Genomic DNA, 19777 nt, shown 5'->3' with positions numbered 1-19777 from the left:
ATGTGATAGAAAATTCGTTTTGACATGATAAATGTCTACTGGTCAGTGTTGTCCCACAATGCTTGTGCAGTGTCAGCTGTACCTTGCCTGTTTTAGGTGCTATAAAACATTTTTTGTCTCCATGTTCGCTGTATAATGAGGGAAACAAAAGGTTTGGGGCTTCTCCGTTGATTTCATGAGCTCAAACATTTTTCATTTTCTGGATGGACCATGTTGCTGATGAGAATCATAGAAACTTGTATTTCTGTGTTAAATATTCTAGTTTTATGATGGAAAAAAAAAAAAAAATGCTAGCTGTGCTTTGTGAAGTTTTAAAATTCTTCCTAGAATTTTACTTGATCTTGTTGGGGGAAAAAGAGAGGGCCTTGTCTTCTCCCTACAGGTGTTGGATCTTTTTGAGAGTCTGTGCTGCTAACACCACGTTTACTCCAAGGTCATGGGTTTATGGCATTCAGTGGTTTTTAAAAGATGGAAAGAATATCCTAACTGCTAGGTGGGACTTGGACTGTTTCTTAGTTGTGGACTAGGAAAGGTTGGCCATAAAGAAGAAGGCAGAATATTTCAGCTGCTCAGAAGGTTTAACACTAGTCACTTCAAATCTACTTTTGCTGATCTGCTGAAGATATTGTAATCTCTCTAGCATGCAGATGTTGAACAAAAGAATATTACTGTAACATCCTTAATCTGTCTTTCCCTCTTCCCTTCCTTCCTTATGATCCACTACACATCCTCCTGGGAACTGAAAGTATAAAATGGAATTTGAGGAAAGGTGCATTTCTACTTTCCAAGAACTAATTCTCTGCAAAGACATTATCTGTATTACTGTGAAAAGCTACTGCTCATTAGATGTCTAGCTGTAGATGCAGTTTAAGGCAATAAATATTCTGGATCACAGCACGCAAGAATATAATTAATCGGGTATTTGTTCTAATATGACTGCATAGGGATTTAAGAGGAGATCAGCTGTGTTTAGTGATTTCACTGATAGCGTTTTTCTTTCCCCAGCTGAAGGGTTCTACCTTTTTCTGGAATATTAAACTGCCCTAATTTACATAATGTAGTCTTTCTTTTGTATACCATAGAAGAGAACAAACAGGAAATAAAGAATTTTTAAATTATGTAAATATATGGGTGGTTCAAATCTTTTCACTTTTTTTTTTTTAACAAAGTCAGAGCTGTAATGTGTTTGAAGATAAATATCTGAGCTCTTGAAGCTGTCATAGTATAATACTATGCCTTTACTCAAACAAAACTCCCACTGAAGTCCAGAAGCAGTGTGTTCATGCCCTAGATATGGGGAGAAGTGCTTCAAAAAACTAGTGGATAATAATCTGTGTGTAAAGGAGCTATAAAGGCAGCTACTGAGGTAGGAAGTGGATGAAAAGGTGGTACAGGTGCAATGAGTTGCAAAGACAGTCCTTCAGAGCTGCAATTTGCCATTCCAGAGGAGTCCAACATGTCTGTGTAGCCCATGTTAATGCGCTTTGCAGGTGCTGGAGGTATTCCAGATGTAAGATGCCTGTGAGATGGTAGGTGTCTCCCCAGCCCCAGCCGAACGGCTGCTCCTAGCCCTGTGATCGATCTAGGAAGGGCACATTTCCTCAAGACTCATCTGTGAACACTTAGGTCCATCTAGCTCTCACCCATGTGCGAGCACGCATGTGGTGCTAATGTGCGTGGGGGAGAATAATCCCTTTTAATGAGTGGCAAACTGTCTATCTAGACAATTTGCATGGATAAGTGCAATCCATCATAATACATCACCAAAGATTAGCCTGCTTATGAGACTGACGTGTTTTGAAAGGAAAACAGCGAAGTGAAATTTATTTTCAAACTCTTAAGTCTGTGGCTTTGATCAAGAAAACAAAGCATGATGTTGTTTTAAGAAGACACTAATGACTGAAAAAGAAGTGATATGTTTAAAGATCTTGATCTGCTGTGGGTAATGGTTGCAGGGCTTGCCACCAGCTTCCCTTTAGTGTTGGAAAAACTCCCATGCTGTACCCTGCTTCACAAAGCTAGCAGAAATTTTAATACCTATATCTCTGATTTAACTAGAGTACATGTCTATGTAAGACTTATTTTTTTAAGATCAACAAATATATTTCATATTGCTTGCTGCAGAATAGAAAACCTTAAGATCTGCAAGCATCAATGAACAGTAAAATACATGGCCAAATGATTGACAGGGCAAGAAACAGACAGGTATTGTGTGTAATAGGCTAAAACCACCCTCTGGAAAAAACATGAAAAATGGAAATTAAAACAACAGAAAAACAAAGAGCATTTAAAATTTATCTTAATTCAATTTTTGTAGCTTTGCACTTGATGCTACCCAGCCAAAAGCGAGCATAATATTTTATGAATTTAATAGTACAGTTCTGTATCTATATGCTCGTGTCTTTTATTCTCTATCAAAGTTAAATGAAAATGGAAACATAAAAGAGTTGACTGTGATAACATTCAGATGATTTGACTGTGATAAGATTCAAGTCATGTCTCAAACATATATTTGAAATGTTAGCTGCACCACTTTGCTTACAACCAATAGTAATATGAAGCCTTTAGGTTTTTTATTGAACAAGTAATATGTAAGGATGGGCACCTGATCCCTGAAAGAGAAACTCTTTTGGTTTTCATGGGATCATTGTGAAAAGAAATTTTGCTTCCCCGTTACAACTTCAGAATGAATGTTTGCACATAGCTTTCATTTTTATTTGAGCTACCACTAAACCCTGCTTACTCGGGTCTATCTCTCGCCTGAAGCTGGGTTTCTGTACAGGCAGTCTAGTTGAAAAGAACCAGTAAAGTGAAACTGCGCTTTCCACAAATGCTACAAATCTGAACGTTTAATTCAGGCTAATTGTACCCTGCTGCATTTCCACACATGATCATGGCTTTTTTCTTCCCTGTCTGACTGCCCATCTCTGTTATTGCATGCTCAGACAGTCAGTTAGAAAAAGTAAAATTGGATAGTGAGTTGCATGTCTTAACCAAAGCAATTGGTCATTTCCTTTTCTGTGTTAGGAGGATTTTCACTGATTTCATAAAAGTACTAGTTGATGTGGCCTTTCTGAGCAATGCAAATGCTATATTGAGTGATCTTCATCAAGTAAGCCAAAAACATTTCTAGCTAATAACAAAGTGGACATAATTATGATTTATAAGGCCTCTTTGAATTATTACAGCATCCTTCATAATTAGCATTGTCACAAAGCTAGAAGGTCTAAAGGCTGCACAGGTACTGCTTTATTATTAGCAAAAATGCACAGAGTGAGATGTAGTTTGAACAAGTAGCCAAAACCAGGTGTAGCCTTTCAGCCTTTTTGGAGCGGGAAGGCAACTGCAGAACAGGTTCTCTCTCTTCCTTCAGCTTTTCCTCCTCTTGGTCATCTGAGTGTGAAAAATTGCTCAGCCATCAAATGTTTGGTTGGAATTCAGTCGTAGCGTATGTACAATCATCCCTTTGGATTGCCCCTGCCAGCATTGCTTGTCAGAGAAATTAGTATACATGTGATGTCATTGATCTTTCTGCAAATCACATAAGTATTTCAGTGCTGAGTAGATCCTTCTTGTGCTCTGTATCCAAACACTGATCTGGGTGTAGATATTGAAGACGACTGGGAAGAGCAGTTACAGGTTGTCACTGTTCTGATCAGCACTGAGTTCCTACAGTAAATGTTTCACTTTACATTCAATACGCTCTTTACCTGTGTACCAGTAATGTAACTAAATTCAAAGGTATAAAACATCAGGAGGTAAATGGGCATCCAAAAGACTGCCTGGTTTCTTCATCTCTATCAGCTAGCCCAGTATCGGCTTTCTACAGCTATTACTTATCGATGTATGGCTTCACATGGTGTAGATAACCACATCCATTAAAATACAAAGATTCAAGGATGGGGAAATTGCTATGAAAGTGGTGAAAAGAAACATTCCTCTCCGGGGGCTTGTTTGCTTTCTGGTTTATTGGCCTGGGTGTCTCATTTGGTGGGTTCCTCCAACCATCTGTATGTAACTCATGCGTTCTGGTGGGATTGAAAATGTGAAATATGCGAATTTTTATGACTCGGATGGATAGCTGCCGAGGTGCTGACTGTTCTGGATGGCAGATGTAGCAGTAGGCCGAGGAAGGGCTTTGAGCGATATTCAGAAAGGCTGGCTTGCCTGGCGCTTGGTATAAAAGCAAACATGATCACAAGAGAAAAGACTGCCAAAAAAGCCAACATCTTAACATCTGTCCCATATAAAATACCTTATTTTTCCTTCCATTGTACAATGTTTGCTTTCTGGTTTCAGCCTGTGCGACTGCAAAGCTGGTGGGGCATTCAGAGGCTCCTGGATATCTGTGTCAAAAAGCTCAAACCTATTTTAAGAGTTTTATGTTTCCAGCTAATTAGTACTTTAACTTTTGAATTTGGTCTTCTGTTTACTGAAAACAGTATGAGATATTAATTTAATTTCCAATGTGAAACAGATGTTTTTATTGTTAGGTATTAAAATCTGAAGTGCTGATATTTAGGCCACACTAATTACCCCTACTTCTCTTTTTGAGACAGGCATGGTGGTTTGTTTGCATTTGAAATTTCTAGTGGCTGAAAATATTTGCTCGCAAGATTATATAAATACACACACATACCTAAACATACCTATATAAAACATCTAATTGGTGGAGTTGAGTCTGGTATGGGTCACCACTAGGGTGCTAACAAAAAATAACAAATTCAAAATGTATTTTTTCTGGAGTGTGGATCTCTTGAAAAATATATTGATGTTTGCAAGTCACTAGGTTGGTGACAATTAAAATAATCTCCAGTTGTCTAGAAAAAGCGTCCGTCTGTGACTGTTATCCAAATACTCAGCCCTTCTCCAGCCACGTACTGCGTTGCAAGCAGCCACCGACCTTCTGGAGATGGGCTCAGGGGTGGGGAAGGTGCCCTCAACAGGGGCCGGTGCCTTGGGTCGGGCACTGGGACACCACTGCCCCGAGCTGTGCAGCACCTAACCCACGGGTCACCTCTCTAAGATGTTAACATCAAACCCTGCCACCGGGGCCAGGTGACTCCTTGGACAGTGCCTGCACCGTCACGTTTTGGCTGGCTGTATTTTACACCCGGTTAAACCATAGCGTTAGGTGTGGTGCTTACTTTAAAGAAACAGAGTTTTTAAATTATAGTAAAATGAAGAAAGTAGGTAAACCGCAGTATTTTGACAAAAAGAATTTGCCATGCATGGCCATGAGGTGTGAAAAGATTTAGTTTGCAAGGAAGTAACCAAAACTACCAGCACAGAGCTATTAGATGCAGCAAGGATGCCAGGCTGGAATTTTCTAGTAAGGGGGTTGGGGGAGAGGTAATATACTTGGAAATGAGAAAGGATGATGCTTTTTCTTTCTACCTTTACCTTTGCTAAGGTGGGGACAGTGGGAATCATGCCAAATTGTATGTGGTGTGCCTGGAACATTAGAAAAATTGCCTTCAGTGATAAAGTGGGAATGACGATCTGCTGAAGATAAGATTATACTGCTTAGATCAGAAGCTACCCAAAAGTTTGTAATGTTCGTAATTGTGAAAAAGTCATTGTTATTAAAACTTCAAAAATAATTAAAAAATCAGATTTTCTTTATAGACTTACACCATTGTTTTTATGGTTTGTTTGGACTCAGTGTTCTGCAGAAGGTATCTCTGAAATATATAGAACTATTTTCTTGCCAGTTTTTTTTATAATTAGTTCAACATGGCGCAAGACCTCTAAATGACCTGTGGTGCTGTGTCACAGATTGCACTTTGTATGTTTATGTGAAATACCAGGATAAGAGTCGGCCTGGGAGCACTCTGGTGTTTTTCAAAGCAGAAAAGTCTCCATTGGGCAAATGTTTGTGATAACTACAACTTTATTAAAACTTTGAAGGGAGCGAGTAAAATCAGACTGCAGAACTTCATCAGTGGCTGAACTTTTCCCAGTGGCTGTCTTTCTGGCTGAAAATAAAATTTTAAAAAGAGCCAGTTCCTGCATTTTCATAGTGTTAAACCTTGTTTTGTTGATGACACTAAGGTAAAGTGAGTGTAAATCATTACCATTTTGGTTTAATGCTTTGTACTATTTATTATAAGGGACTGAGTGTGATATAAAGCCAAGATGGGTGCAGCCCACAGTCTTCTGAATGTACTAAGGCAGCTTGAACCAGTTGTATGACTTAAGTAGCTACACGTCCAGCCACGATTGCGAAAAAACTTTATATTTTTGCGCATGGGCACAGTGTTTGTGCACCAGATCTAAGCTCCAAATAAAGTGAACTCCATGTAGAAGGCTTCTGAAAGTTAAAGGAACGGTGTTCACCCCGTGCAAGGAGTTTGCCCAGTGGAAGAAGCAGGACCATTGATTATTGTAGTTTGAAGGATGGTTAGTCTGTGTTTGGCCAGTGCTATGAAGGTTCTTCAAAATATTCAGCCCTTAAATGTGCCAATGGACTGCAGCGGCCTTGGAGCACAGAAGTGGAAACAGGGTTCTTGCCTTTTCCAGTGGCAAGTGCAGCACTGCACCATGCCAGGCTCTGTAACGCAACCCACAGAGTCAACACTGTCATCTCAATGCTTGCCTTTGTGTGTATTTCAGTACCATTTTCCCCTTTACAGTGGAAAAAAAGGCTAAGAACAAAATCCGACAAAAAGATGAGCTAAGTATCATTCATTTTTGATAGATTTATTTTGCAAATAAAACAAACCTGGTTTACACTGTGAAAAAGTCATAAATTCTATAGCCCAACTGTACACAAAAGGCAGGGTCTCCTAGGCACTTTGCATCCTGCCAGCTGTACCAAAAACATCTGCAGAAACACATCATTTAAACAAGTCATGTAAACAGACTAATTTATTAAAATCCAGAATATTACATTTAAATAATAATAAGGAATAATCTGTTTTCTCCTGGCTATTTGCATATTTTCTGGTAGGTAACTGTAAGAAGGAAGAACAAAAAAACCAATTGCAATAAACATGAAATCATGGTTGGAGGCTACAGAGCCAAGTCAGAGGATAAATGTGTCATGCAAAATATAAAGAATGTCCGAAAGACTGATACTGAAATGGTGCCTTCTGGTCAGAGTGCTTAAAGGGGACAAAACAGGTTTCAGGTAAAACAAACCTCAAAAGAATGGATGTTTGGAGGGGGTTCCTTTTAGCGTTATCATTAAATTGAATTAATTTGACTCAATAGAACTTTAAAGACTAAGTTCCTTAGGTCTCAAAATCCCAGCCTTAACCTTGGTTCCGCTTTCTAAATGTTAAAATCTTGCCTTTGACGCTGGGCATGTAAAACTTCATATATCAGAAACAGTTGGGTGGAGTCACTCGTACCTCTCCAAGTTCTGGGATCACTGAGAAGGAGACTGCTCTGAAAACATATCCTCATGGTTTGGGAGCAAAATTCTTCATTTTCTGGGGAAGGAGAGACTTCAGGATTGAGAAAAAAGGTGCTAACAATCCAGTCCTGGATTTCATCTTTAAGCTTTATCTACAGTTGTACTAGTTCAACCTTGGCTGATCTTTCAGATATGTTGATTTATCCCTATTGTAAAACTTCACTCCTCTCTTTCCACTTAATGGCACCGTTTTTCCTGCATCATTAGGCCATGATGCACCACTTTCATGATAGCAGCAGCATAATTTTAACCAGAATTTATAAGCTGTTCATATATTCCTTCAAATAACTCAATGCCTCTTGTGTACCTTTGGTATGGTCCTCTTAGTTATTGCTTACAGCCGCATAAACCATTTTATTTGGAGGCATTTTGTAGTTCATAATCTTAGCAGAATTGTCTTTGCAAATTGCTTTCTAGTTACTATCGCCGAGTGTCTCCTTTAAAGACCTGAACCCCTTCTTGACATTTAAACAACTGGTCTTAATAGGATAATTAATGGGTTGAAAGTAGGAGAGACATCTCTAGATAATATTTCAAATTTTACTTAAGTTCAAAAGGAAAATTTGTTTGGAGAGACACCAAATCGCTCCTGTTTGTCTTGTTACGTACTTTTCTTCCTGAACTGCATTTCAGGAAAAACCTACAAGAAAATCCCTCTGCCTACCAAGTCAGAAAACTCGAGTAAGCTGATGGGTGCAGTCATTAGCTTCCAGCCTGAGGACCTGGGAGGAGGTGGCTGAATGTCTAACTGGTGCTGGAAACTTTTCCTCTTTGAACAGCTGAAGATGTGTCCTTTACTAAATTAACAGCCACCCTTGAAAGGAAAGTATATGAAGCATGGACCAGCAAATTAATTCAAATTAAAAAGAGAAATGGGATTGAATCTGTACTTTAAACTCAAATCCAGTATTTGTTCTTTCCTTCAGTGTAGACTTTACATGCCCTCCAACTGTGGACTACATCAGAATGTAGTTTTTCATCGTCCGTTCCCGTCTCGCTGCCTAATTCATAAAAAGCTCTGTGGTGGCTGTAGCTATGGATTCATAGAAAAGTAGAAGCTGGAAAGTATTTAATATTTTTAGTTGCTTTTTTAATAGAATTTAGGAGCTGGGAATGGGAGTTCTCCAGAGAAAACAGTTTCAGAAGTTTGTTGTAAAGACTGACTGTGTAGGTAAACCTTCTTAACTGCACAGTGGTTTATTAAGGACTATCAATCAGTTTGACTGGCATGCGCAAAATGTAGGGTTTTCATGAGATGAGAGACGATGTTTTCTTTCTGCTGTACCTTACAGTGAAGACTGAAATTAATTTTCTGTTTGTTTGTGTACTACTATTCATCCTTGAATTCTGAGTTTGGTGTATAAATGAGAACTAACCCACGTATGACATGTTACTGGAAAGAAACCTTATATTGTTCCTTACCCTTCAGAACTGCATGATTTCGACATCTGAAGTTTGCTGTTAATTCTCACTACAATGGCAGCAAAGTTACAGAGGGTGAATTTTGTCTACTTGCTTAATATAACTTGAACTTTTACTAGCTTTTTAATAAGTCTTAAATGTGAACAAAATTGTTATCAATCCTAACCAGAGGACTCATTTTTGTTTGCTTTTAGTTATTGAAGGTTTTAAAATACTAAACCTGAGAGTGTTTTTGTATATGTATATAAAATCAAGCCTCCCCATCAAACCCTGAATTTAAATGATTCCAATGGTGAAAACATCTGCCAAAGATTGCATTTTAAATTTCTTGAAGTCCCAGAGATTACTGGGGGCTATACAAATAACAGGGGGTTTGGTTTCAGTTTGATAGTTATTCCTGAGGATAAAGTTGAGGAAATTAACAAGTCTTATTTAGGTCAAATTATACATTTTATGGGACCAACATAAAGAAAGACTGGGTTTAGTTCGAAATGTAGCTTTCTGTTCAAAAGAAAACTTCAAAATGAGGTAATTTCAAATTTTCTGTATGAGATACTGTATTTGGAATTCTGGTTTTGCATTTTCAGAAAACAGCAATATGGGCCACACCAAAACATCAGATACAGGACATAAGTAATGTTTTAGTCATGGGTGAAATCGAGCATTATTATGATGGGGGGGGGGGGGGGGGGGGAAATACCACAAACTGCACCTTACCAAATGGGTGTCATTCTTCCAAGCATTAGTACGACACGGTAATAAAGAACACTATGAACAGGTGCTGTAACACCAGTGGGACAGTGGATTGGCATAGTTCTATAGGATATTTCTGAGGCCTGTTTCTATAGGATATCTGTGCCAAATCAGTTAGCTGGGAGTTCTGCAGTGCCCATATTGCACATGCTTCTCTGAGGCCAGGCTGGATTTCAAGGACACCAGAGGGAGCACCGAGACGGCCGCTTGCTAAGCAGAAAAAATAGTGGCCCTGAGAGGGGCCAGTGTACAGCTGGAAGTAGTCACCTCCCTTTATTCCTGCCCTCCAAGCTCGTCGACTTTACCTCTTATTTCTGTAACCTGGGGCCGCCTGTTTTAAAGGCCTCTGTACAATTTGAGGGAATTCACAAGTCTCCCTGCGGGAGGTTTAGGAGTCCGTGTGTACCTTCGGTTTTGTAAACTGGGGGTTGTCACGTGAAAGCCAGTCACGAATTACTTAAACTGTGTAGGGCTCTAATTTAGAACTGAACAATTCGAAAGTGCTTATTGCAGTTACAAAGTAGCTGCCAAAATCTCACAAATGACCATGTTAGTCATATTTTTTTCCTTCTTCGGAGGAATCTTTCTTTCTTTTATTAATATAAAACCACAATGTCATTATGTCACCCATGCATCCACTGTGTAATTACTCCATTTTAAAGATAAATCCATTGTCTTGGGATGCATCCATCATGGATGTCACCTTTAGCACAGAAGGTGAGACACTAAATGGACACCTTTTACTAATATTAATTTCTATATAGTCATCAATTGCGAATAGACTATCCATTGTTCTCTTTGACAGAGACAGGCCAATGACAAAGATTAAATTATCCATCTTTGTGGAAACGAGGGATCTGCTGCAAAGAGTGCTCTTCAAGATCTTGCTTTTCTGGCCCAAGTACATTGCATTAATCTACAATTTGTTCATCTTAAACACTGATCAGGTATAGCGGAAGATTGCAGATGGCTTGTTCTTCATTGAAATGAAAGGTCAGGAATTAGAGAAGCTTGGAGTTTCTCTCTGAAAGATTTTTAGTCAAAAAGAAAAGCAAGTGCTTGGTGTTGTCTGTTGCCTGCTGTGTTAATCTGACACTCCAGGGCACTTTCTGGATCTTCTGCCAACCTTATTGCAGATTCTCATGCAATTTAAATGACAATTTGTAGTGCTCATTTAAATTATGCAAGAGTGTTATTCTCAGAATATACTGAAGGGTACATCTTTGGAAACTTGCTGGAGCCAGTGCAGGAGCCATCAAGGCCCCGGTGCCTTTAGCAAGTGATAGCCACTTTTATGTTATTCCCAGAGCCACCTAAACAATTTTTTGGGAGCAGGCGTGCTGCATATGGAATACATCGGTTTTTATCTTGGTTTGACAAGTACGAGTACAACATGTCTCTGCAGACACACTGATATGGGAGAAACTGTGACATAGGATGAATCAGATCAATGGCCTGTGAAGATGATATCCCATTCTGGATAAAATTCTTCAATGTAACGTGGCAGCTGGGGACATGGTTTAGTGGTGGACTTGGCAGTGCTAGGTTAACCATTGGACTCGATTATTTTAAGGGTCTTTTCCAACCTAAATGATTCTGTGATTCTATGTTTTGTATCTGAGAAGACTTCTTGTTGTCTCTGGGAACGTTTCAGTGTGGCATGGAACGATACAGCAGCTAGCTACCTACTGGATTAATGTCGTAAATCCTTCACATATTCATGAAGTTCCAGGGAATAATTGAGAAGAAATAGAAAGGATAAAGTCCTGATCTGGGAAGGTACCTCAGCGGGAAACAGTTCAGTACCAGCATAGGCTCAAGGAAGCGCAGAAACAAGATCCAAATCTCATGGAAAGCATTACTTAAATTAGTGAGCTTTTAGTAAAACCTAACCACCTTATTTCCTGTGCGTTTATACTAGCATGTGCGTTTAGAGTAGGCATTTTTAAAATGCCTAACCAAGTTCATAGGTAGCTTTGCTAGAAAATGAGAATAAACAATAGTGTAATTACCTGTTTCTCTTCCCACCAGATGAATGTTTTCCATAGCAAACTCGGTGGCTGTTCTTGGATTTACACGTACTTGGTGTGTATCTTCTAGCACTAGGAAAGGAAAACATCTTTGTAGTTCTACCTGTAGGTGTTTTATGCTTGAAAAAATTACAATATGTCCAACACGTCAAGTTAGTCATAGCTGCTTCAAGATAAAGGTTAATATTCAGGAGAAAAGCTGGAGAACTATATTATGGTCACAGTAAATGGCAGGGAACAAGAGCCTCCAAAATCAAATGAAGACCGCTTTTGCAATTAGCAGTTGCATAGCAATTCCTGCAGTGATGCCAGAGGGGTTTCTGCGTGCTCTGTGTTGGCTAGGTGTGTTTGCACGGGCATAGCACTTCTGGACAAGGCCATGAGAAATCGGACCTATTACAGGTCATAATACTTCCACAGTGAGTTCTGCCCAAAGAAATTTATCTCTGCCATCAAGCCTTCTTCAAATTGATATGCTTTTTTGCACTGAAATGTCTTTTGGCATCTAATTTATTTAAACTTTACAGGCAACACTAAGTTAAATTTCAGAATAATCCAAAATATTTTATTTTGGGAGAGTTAGGAAATGGTTCTTTTCCCTATCCAAAAATAGTTGCACTTTAAATAATATGTATTAAGAGACTCTTTGTAAAATGTTTCCATAGTTTCTAATAGAAGTCTTATGTTCTGCTATGTAAAGGTAGTATGGACAATAAACTGGACAGAATGCTTATCTTTCAAAATACAAGAAATTTTGTAGCAGATTGTTGGTACTTAGTACTTATAGTCCATCCTGTAGTAGGTGAACCTACACCCTTCTTGGTGGTTTTAAATAATCATCAGGCTATTTTAATGATTTGGAGTATTCTTCCTGTATGTGCAAATTCCTGAATGCTTTTGTCACTGTAATCTACTTTCTTCTGACTTTTGAATGCAAATTAGAATGGGTGAGTTTTCAGTGCATGAAGATCTCTTTATTGGTTAAGGTCCTCTGCTTGTGGCATTATAATTTTTCATTTACTTGCCACTAGCTAAGATGTATGCTTAACTTTACAAGTTTTTCAAACCAAATAGTCAGTGCTCCTCACTGCACTCTATTAATTCCTTCGTACTGTCATAGTTTGGTATTCTTCTACAGCAGACACACACAAATGAACAGAAAATATGCTAAGATTGCTATGAAAAGGAATTATTTTATATCATGTTAAAGAAACAATTATTGAAAGTACTAATATGTAAAAAATGTGAGAAAGACTTCAGAGGGCATTTTCAAAAAAATCTCTGTTATATCAGAGCGTATGTGTATTTCCAATATATGAGCTGATAATGAGAGGCAGCACAACAAAACATACACCAGGCTAAGTGTAGTTTAAAATAATGGTACGTTGTTCAATGCTATTACTTTAAAATGCTGACATCAAATTTAACTCAGTTAACAAAAATTAGATTTCTTTATCTTATCAAGTTTTAATAGTAGCCAGGCAAATTATAACCCTTTCCTCATTCTGGGTATTTCACTTTATCTGCATTTTGTTAAAGGAAATTCTGGAACAAACAAGGGACAAATGTTGTGCAAAGTTTGGTATTCTAAACATCTGTCGCACATCAACAAACTGTGTGTGCGTGGTCTTCAGTGTGTCTGGACTTCTTTCTGCAATAATTTGTGTAGTTGTTAGGGGAGGAAAAATCCATTCTGGAAGGACTACTGTTTCTTTTTGACTGGGTGACCTACGGTGGACAAGCACCACAAAAGGACATTAGTCACAAAGTTGGCTAGGAATAGTATTTTATTAGGAGAAGAAAAAGAAAAAGGGCTCTACTTGAGTGTGGATCTTTTCTTTAGTCCTAATTAGAACCACAATCCATCATGCTGGAAAGTTTCTATTCATTTTGGTGATTGGGGACATGACAAATGAATCTCAGAATAAATGGGATGTCAAGGCAGAGCAGGAGATGGATGTGTTCTGCATGGGATGAATGTAATAAGTACAGTTAATGTTGGCAACCAGCCAGTCCCATTGCCTCACGCTGGGTGAGTTGCCCCAAGGCTCTGACCAGGGGTAAAACACCAATAAATGAGTCCCCTCATCTCCCATTTATTAGAAAAATGAACACCTTGTCAAGGTTCGTTTTCTGTTTTCCTAACTGTCACTTTGCTTCAGGGACAGCAACTGATTGAATATTAGTTAATTGTTTCTAATAAAATGCTGATAATTAGATATCTTTTTTCATGTTACTGGCCTAGCTCCTCTCTTTAATTTCACTTCCCTTTCAGTAGCCTCCGTTTCTCACACAGCCGCGTCGAGATTGATTATCTGCAGCGAGCAAGAGGCCAAGCAAGAAACTTCATTTAAGATTAATTTCAGGGAAACTGTTTTACAATTTTTCTAAATTGAATTTAGTCTTAATTTTAAAGTGTTAGGGGTTGTATGTCTTCAAAGGTTGCTTTTGGATAATTTATTATGTATCAAGTAATCAAACCCACTCTTGAACTAGGATGCTCAATGTGTCTAAAGACATTCCTTGGATTTAGCCGTACTGACAAGCCTGGTTTTGTTCAAAAGTGTTGAGGAGGGAAGGGAGGCATTCTCTGGCATGTGTGCTAGGTTGCCAGTAGTATAGAATCTTTATTTATTATTAAGCAATTCCTGGAAAGGACTGTCTTTTCCTCTTTATATCAGTTGCTCCAGCCTTCGGTGATCCCCAGATATCCAGATGCCGTTGGTAGTTGCGGTAAGCCTAGGGGACACAGATGGTTTCCCTTAAACGCTTGAAAATAAGTCTGTGATAACTATGTAAGTTCATGCTAGCTCCCAGATCAGGATGTGTCTTCCTCATACCAGCTTGGGTAAGACTCAGCTATATCTTCAGGTGTATTTGAATTGTAGTCTGTTCTTTGGAGCCATTAAAAAACCCCTCCAAAATCTAAGACCTGTGTGAAACCTGCATGCTGTATTTCAGGAAATGTTTGCCAGCTAACTTGCCAGGTGCCTGGCCCCCACCCAGTATAAAATGTGATAGTGGCACTAATTTCAATTGAACTGTGGTGACTTGCACAAGTTTAAAAGCTGTCCCACAGGGCCGTTCTCTGTCTTACCTGAAGTAAATCATAGTATAGCAAATATATTCCAGCCTAGTTTGCTCACAAGCTGAGGATAGTAGGGCTGTAACCATGCTGCTGACAAATATTTCTGCAGCCTGGTGGTAGGGAAGTGTGCGTGTCTGGCAAGGGCAGGGAAAAAAAAGGCAACAATGCATCCAGAATTCATACCAGATCGGTGCTTATTTGGCAAAATGAGAAGGCTGGAAAAGGCACCCCTAGATCCCTTCCCCCTTAGACTCTTTTTCTCCCTATGCAAAAACAGCTTTAGTTGTTTGAACTCACTTGGGGAGGGGATGAAGCTGTAGCAGCACTGCTTCTTTCAGTCATTGACTTGTGATAAGATATCAAGGAACGGATGTTTGTCCCACAGCAAAGTGCTGAGCAGCTCAGTGTAAAAACTGCCGAGTTGGATAAAGTACTGGAGGAGGATGAAATGAATACTGAAAACGCAGAAATAAACAAATGGAATATAATGCAAGCAGAATTAGAATACTTGGAGTCTCTCCTAAGATATTCCTGGCCAAGTTGGTCCCTTCAAAAAACTAAAACAACTCCAGGGAGCAATTTGGCCTTCCATTGTGTACATTTGGACTCTCTGAAGAGAAGTGGAGTAACCCAATTGCACGGACTGAGGAAAACTGTAACAGCTTTTCCATCCTATTTTTTTACTCTAAAAGATGCTGAATATAATATATGGATCATATATAGTCCTTGTTAAAATCAGTTTACTACATTTTTACTAGTTTCACAATGTACCAATTACTTAAAAACTTCTCAGCATGAGAAAAGGTCAGATTCTACATAAACGTAGGTGAGCACTTGCCTTAAACTTGCCAGAAAAGTAAGTCTATAAGAGTTTCTAAACCTCCATTTCCATGCTAGCAAACCTCTTGACTTAGCAGGAATTGGACTGGCAGCTCGCAAAGAATTCAGTATGTTTCTTTGGATGTGGCCACACCGTCTGTAGTTCCATAGGGCTGTAGTTCATATAGATGCATCTGATCCGGCTCTAAATTGGGAGTGTAAGCATAGCCTCACGGAGCTCAGCATGGGATAACATACTTACCCAGTTTCTCAGGTAGGTTTTGCTGTGTTATGCTGGCTGAGGGGTGTGTGCATATTCTTTGTCTGTGCTAAAGGATGTCAAAAGACCTCTGTCATAAGGAAAAAATCCCAACTCTGGCTCTGGGATTAATTCTGTATTAGAGAAAATGGAAAGGTTCTCCTCAGAGTGTGAAGAGAGGTATACGCTTGTCTCTAAAAGAAGGCTGCAGACTTTTCTAGTTTGCTCTCTGGCTGAAAATATAGATAGAAAAATAACAAGGAAATTAGTGAAAGACAAGCATGTGTTACTTTCATTTTTATTGTGTATCTTAATCTTTCAGTGAAGGGTACAGTTAAATTTTTTTTCAAGGAAATCTAGCTCATTGAGCATGAGATGATGTGGATCAGAGTCTGCTAACCTCCCTCATGAGCACCTCTCTCCCTGAGCAGTCCTGCTGGGCTCCCTGAAACTGTCGCAGCGTAAATCTCTTCAAGCTGCTTCTCTTCACATTCAGTCCTTATGGGTGACAAACAGGTCTGTTGAAAACGCATAACCCTCCTCAGGGATGGAGCAGGGCTGACTGCAGCACAAATGAAATGCCTTGTATGCACAGTTGCGTATACGTTAGAGAATTCAAATTGCCAAGCTCTGTCCTTTGTAGATGCAAAAATATATATATATATATATAAAGAAGGGGATTTTCTTCATTTATGCTAGCTACAATGATGTATAAAGCTGGTAGAATTGTTTTTTGTCAGGAGGGCTTGTACTTAATGGTAAGGTCTGAAAGTTTTCTTACACCTCAAGTAACAGTAGTACTGTAAGAAACGGGTCCCCCACTGGAGATAAGCAGTACAAGCTGGGAAGATGCAGTAGAAAAGAATTCCAGGAATATTCACGTTTTGGTCTTGAGCTTGTGATTTGGTCAGTTGCTTCTGATTTTTCACTGGAAACAGCTGACTGATGAAATATTGTAATACTGTATAAAAACCCATGCTGGATTGCTTGTAGCTTGCTATCATCTTACTCCACTGGCAGTTCAGCTCGCAGCACCTGTGGTAAATGAAAAAAATCAACGATTGCCAAATGCTGCCAGATTATACTTGATGTAAAGTGAGGCGAGTTTTTTTGAAGTTCAGACTGTCATCATATTTTTTTTGTTTTATTTATTCATCTATTTTTAGAAACTATGTAACAGCAAATGAATGTGTGCCATGTACTGCAGGTTGATAGACAACTGAATGGCAAGGCTGTAATGGGATCTTTCAGTTCTTACTGAATAAAATCTGATTTCTTTTTATTACTCTGACTATATCTATATACCTACAAGGGATATTTAAAGCTTCTAGGAGCCTGGTATCATCATAGGGGAAATGTTTTCCCTTTCCAGAAAGCAGCAGAATTTGGAATATTTGTAGGCTTAGGCAGCACTTATGTTGCCTTTGGTTTTGAGTGGGGGTTTGGACATGCCTGAGAAGGGAAAAAAAGATGTGAATCCATCCTGCGTGGTCCCACCATCTGCTTCTCACCTCCCCAGGCCACGGGGACATTTGTGTATAGGTGATGGGAGTCTCTGGAAGCCCGAGGAGGTCTGTGCCATTCGGTTACCAGTTTCTGCCCTGCAGAACATGAGCCTTTGCCCAGTGCAGCCAGTCCAAGGGACTTCGGCTGGATCATGAGGGGTAGAGCTCCCCACAGATGGGTGAGGTTGTACCCAAAGTGACATGGCATCACTGGCCAGGAAATAACCACCAGAGCAGTTCTTTGTTTAAAGGAATCTCAACAAATTTCTCTGGAGATAAATTCGACTTCCTAATAAAAATCCAGATAACGGGCATCTGGAGAAACAGTTGAATTCCCTCTGCTCAGCTATATGATGAAAAGAAATAGGTTTTTACAATGGTGCATATAAAAATTAAGTACAGTAGGAAGACTTTTTAAATATGTATCAAATAGTTTAGTAGCAAGTCATTCTAGACTGGTAAATGTCCTCATTTAGAGCTTTACTACTTGATAAATGCAGAAATGTCAATTTTCATTATGCAATGTAGCACACCTTTCCCTTGAGGGAACCTCGTTAGAAACTGTAACACTAGTCAATTCAGGGGAAACCCGTTCTGTACCATACCCTGTTATGTTTGGGTAGTTAAACACAGGGCTTTCTTTTCAGTCAATGCCAGCACATCGAGTTTGCTTGTCGCTTTTGGATTTGCCGGGATGTTGTAGTGCTTGTATGTGGGGCAGAAGAGAGACGCCCAACATCGTGGTTGCCCAACATCGTGGTTGCCTTCCATAGCTTTCTCCACACGACCAGCTACATCCTTAGCGGAGGTGATTCAGGCTTCAGGTGTACAGGGTGTCCCACCATAGCCGAGAAACTGCAAATAATGTGAAGCACCATTCCTAATGCCAAGTGATAATCGTGGTGCTTATAGATGAATGTAAATTTCATAATCAGCTGTAGTCTGTAGCTGGAAAATACAAGTGTGTAAAGTGTTTTTAAATTATTACTGTTCAGGGATCATAAGACAAAGATTAGTTGTCTAAATCTGTCTCATAAACAAATTAACACAGTGCTGCTTTCTGTTCAAAATATGATTCTTGTTGGAAGGATTAAACATGTTAAATCCAGCTAGAATATGCTGTGATCATGTTTTTTAGCAAAGCTGCAATAATCAGACATTTACAACTAATAAATCGGTACTCTAATTCCTCTGCAATAAGGCTTTGAAATATAATCTGTCATTTCAGATTTATAGAACATGACTTCTCATAATTATAATTCTCAAATGCACATTACTAGTTATAATTAAATTCACTTTCAAAAAATCTGAAGGATTTTTGTGGATTATCTGCTCATATTATGTTCTAATGGTAAAGTTAATGTATAATCTGTTGAATAAATTTGGTTAGTTCTTGGATAGAAGAAAAAAATGCTCCACTATTGATCAAGTCCCGGAAACTTAGATAAGAAGAACAAAAGTGTGTACTGTGTATCTTAAGAGGGCTCTAACAAAGCCAGATCAAACTCAATCATAGGCAAAAAGGAGAAGTTTCCTTCATAAAAGAAAAAATGAAAGGATTTCAACTAATTCAAAAGAAATTAAAAATATTAAATTATAGCTCGATTAGAAAAGATGTTAAATATTGGCTCCGGTTAGGGTGTAACAATGGATTAAATTATAGACTCATTCAACTGAAGAATGAATCCCTATTCATGGGAACAAGTGTATTTATTTGTGGGTGTTGGTTCAATAAAAGCTGGAGTGTATCACTTAATCGGCTTAATGTTTCTCATTAATAAGATACCTAAGAACCTGCTGTATTTCTTGCCATTGTTCTCACAACTGCACCACTATTTCACTAAAGCAGAAGCTCAGGCTTTAAAATTACAGTTTTAAAGTCAGTGGGTCAGATCTCCGCTGCTCCATTGTAGGAGCTGGAAGGATGCTCGTCGCATAGCTGTCTCTCAGCGTGTCCTCCTCCTCCTGCTAGTACCCCGCTAGTGCAGCTGTAGGTGACCAGTATCTATAATCCTTTAGTTTTGTGTGCGCTGAATACTGAAAATAATTTCTTCTGCCAAGCCATTATGTGAGAAATACAGAGAAGGTAACATCTGTCTCCTTTGCTTAGTTGGGGCAATCGAGACCATCAGAGGATCATATCACTGGTGGGTTTGGAAATAGTCTCTCAGAGCCCTGCCTCCTATCCGCAGTTAGTTTGTTGTTGCTGCAGAGACCCCTGAATTCCATTCTGCTGAGGCCTTACAACAGCTGTGCCCACCCTTCTGGCCTGAGCAGGCTGCAATACTACCTGTGGGGCACTGTACATGTGACGAGGCCGTGTGCAAGTGGTATGTGTTTGCTCGCAAGCAGGCAGCAGCCAGGAGGAGCCCATATCCTTGTGATTTGCACAGGACCTGAGCATTGCTACCGCTTCCTGAGACCTACAAGTCCTTCCCTTCTCATTTGCCTCAGAATGCCACCCACCATCATGAGACTTTA

The 19777-nt window shown here is 39.2% G+C and overlaps 1 protein-coding gene across 1 annotated transcript in view; it reads left to right on the top strand.

Moving 5' to 3' along the window:
* The first annotated feature begins 5004 nt into the window (after positions 1-5004).
* Positions 5005-19777, top strand: part of LOC308053505 (uncharacterized protein) — a 480417-nt gene continuing 465644 nt past the window's right edge. The window contains exon 1 of the mRNA XM_080364796.1: positions 5005-19777. This exon is cut by the window's right edge and continues 25155 nt beyond it. The gene's annotated coding sequence lies outside the window, so the exon portion shown is untranslated.

The sequence above is a fragment of the Falco punctatus genome, assembly GCF_963210335.1.
Source record: "Falco punctatus genome assembly, chromosome: 14".
NCBI classification, from domain to species: Eukaryota; Metazoa; Chordata; class Aves; order Falconiformes; family Falconidae; genus Falco; species Falco punctatus.
The sequence above is the reverse complement of the archived record's forward strand: the minus strand, read 5'-3'. Positions and strand labels throughout refer to the sequence as shown.